The following is a 2,554-nucleotide window of genomic DNA, read 5'->3' on the forward strand; positions in this document are numbered from 1 at the left end:
AAGGAGAAGGAGGAGAAGAAGGAGAAGGAGGAGAAGAAGGAGAAGGAGGAGGAGGAGAGAAGGAGAAGAAGGAGAAGAAGGAGAAGGAGAAAAGGAGGAGGAGAAAAGGAGGAGGGGGTACAAGGGAGAAAGGAAAAGAAATTGATGTGAAGTCAAAGTCCCCCCCCACCCCGTACTCACACCCACCCCCCATCTACTTACCAACAGCAACAGAAGAAGCAGTAGCAGAAACGGCCCCAGATTCCCTAATTCTCGGGAAGTGGCTCCTTAATGGAGATGGTGAGTGAGAGATTTATCTTTAAAAATCCATCCTATCCCCATCCTTTACAAAGCGACTTCTTGCTAGCAACTACCTTTAGTGCTGATACCTGAGGTCGCCGGCAGGGCTACAAGGGAGACCTAGGGGTGAGAGGTGTCGGGGTTCATTCTTGCTTTCCGCAGGCAAAGAAAACGGATGGCACAGCTGGCTCCATTCCTCCCAGAGAAACCAGTGCTCCCTGAAGGGGGCCGGCTGTGTGTGTTGACTGGGGGTGGGGAGGTGGGGGGGTAGGGGAGGAATAGGAGGGGGGAACTCAGAATCCCGCGGAGCCTCCGTAGCAGTCAGTCTAGCCTAACTTTTTTTATTTAAATGTTTCTCTCCCCTCCGCCTCCCCCTCGGTCTTCTCTCTGCGCTCGAACAGGGGGTGTCCTTGGTCATGCGACTTATCAAGGGCAATTCTCACGGAGTGGCTCTTCTCCGATCCCATTTTCACGCCTGGAAGGGTCTCCACCCTGGCTTCCGCTAATCAGCCCCCGTAGGTCCTGGCTACTGATTTGACATGGTGAAGAGAATTGTTTACAGGATCAGAGGAAGGGGGATGGATACAGAGATCTGGGGGTAGACAATTAGAGACAGAAGGAGTGAGGAGAAGGAAAAAAGAAAGATGACCAAAAAAAAAAAAGAGGAAGGAAGCAGAAGAGGGAGGGGAATAGGAAGAAGGGGGTGGAAGAGGAGGAGGAGAAGGAAGGGAGAAATAATTTCTAAATGCCACAGTTTAGAGAACACATTCTTACCTTTTTCTTCCTTACTACCCAACCTCCCTTAGGGGGTATCACCTAGAGTGGAAATAAAGGATCCAATAGTGTTTTCAAAAAGATGAGTACATACTTCCTTTCCCCTCCCCCCTTACCCCCTCCCAGACGGACACTGACACACTTTCCTACCACCCACCGAAACACAGGGAGAGACCAAATGCCAGAGTAGCACTTAAGTATTCGAGATTAACTAGTGTAAGAGAGAGATTCACCTTACTAAAAACTGGGAAGTAAGTCGTGAATTTTATTTGGAAGCGTTTGCATGGTTGGGATTGGGGTGGGAGGAGAAGTGAGATTCTCTGTACCTTGGGGAGAAGGAAAAAAAATGTAGGGAAGAGAAAAGTTAAATCATGTTGTCTGTCCTAGGGTAAACCCTAAGACTCATGGGTTTATACAGACCACATACTGGAGAAGCGGATGTATTGTAGATGTCCTGGGTGTTCGTCAGGATAGCCTGATAAAGAATGTGTCTAAATCATTCAAGGTGTTAATCTCGGCATGCACCTATTGATGTGGATCAAAGAGGTTGACTGTACTGACACAGGAGGTAGATAGAAACTCCTAAATCAAGACCATTCCAAAGCCTAAAAATGAGAGATGTATTTTTTCCAAGTTTCTTCTTTTTTTTTCAAAATGAAGTCTAGTTTATGCATGCACAAACCCCACAATGATCATTTTCTCATTCTTTTTTGACTTGTACTTTAAGGAATCGCTCAGAGACGTCTATTTTCATAGAGCCTAGAATTTATGATATACTTCTCTCATTCTTTGCTCCTCCCCCTGTTGGAAGGGTGGGGAGACCTAGTTATAAATAAGAAAGACCCACAATGGGTGACTCTAAGTATGTTATAATTGGATAACCGAAGTCTGAAACCACTACAATAGTCCTTTTTCATCACTGTCTGTGTGTTTGGTGTTTGTATGTGTGTGTGATTTGGGGTTTGGCCTCAGTAACTCAACATGTAATTGACTCCATAAAGAAAGACAGTGTTCTTCAGTATCATCTTTTGTTGTTATCACTTATTTCTGGTTGCCTTAGGTGCATTGTTACAATACAAGGAGCATTCAGTTGGGTGTGTTCTGATTGTTACAGCATTTCTTTCCACATGGCTGTAAATGCCTTTGATTGCATTATCATTTTAAGTTAACATACTGAACCAAGGTGGGCACCTTTAGGTTTAATATACTCAGGCTAACTCTGGAGTTTTACACATCATCTTAAGTACAGTGTGAGAGGATGTATGTAATTCCTGGCTCAAACTATTAGTGTTTTTATGCAACTGGATTATAGTCTGACAATATATTTTGATAAGTCTGTACAGTTTGGAAATAATTTAAAAAAAGATACTTTTTTAATTTGTTGTAGACAGAGAACTGACAAATCACAATGAATTAAAATCTCAGTCTTTCCTGCTTTTATACTTATTTCACATACATATGAAACACACACACACACACACACACACACACACACACACCT

The 2,554-nt window shown here is 43.8% G+C and overlaps 1 long non-coding RNA gene across 1 annotated transcript in view; it reads right to left on the reverse strand.

Annotated features, from left to right (window-relative positions):
* Positions 1–260, reverse strand: part of LOC114052269 — a 2,974-nt gene extending 2,714 nt beyond the window's left edge. Inside the window, exon 1 of the long non-coding RNA XR_003570234.1 lies at positions 202–260. This is a non-coding gene — a long non-coding RNA (uncharacterized LOC114052269). The remainder of the gene's footprint in view (positions 1–201) is intronic.
* Between the last annotated feature and the right edge of the window lie 2,294 nt (positions 261–2,554).

The sequence above is a fragment of the Vombatus ursinus genome, unplaced genomic scaffold, assembly GCF_900497805.2.
Source record: "Vombatus ursinus unplaced genomic scaffold, bare-nosed wombat genome assembly UNPS02014807.1, whole genome shotgun sequence".
In the NCBI taxonomy this organism is placed as follows: Eukaryota; Metazoa; Chordata; class Mammalia; order Diprotodontia; family Vombatidae; genus Vombatus; species Vombatus ursinus.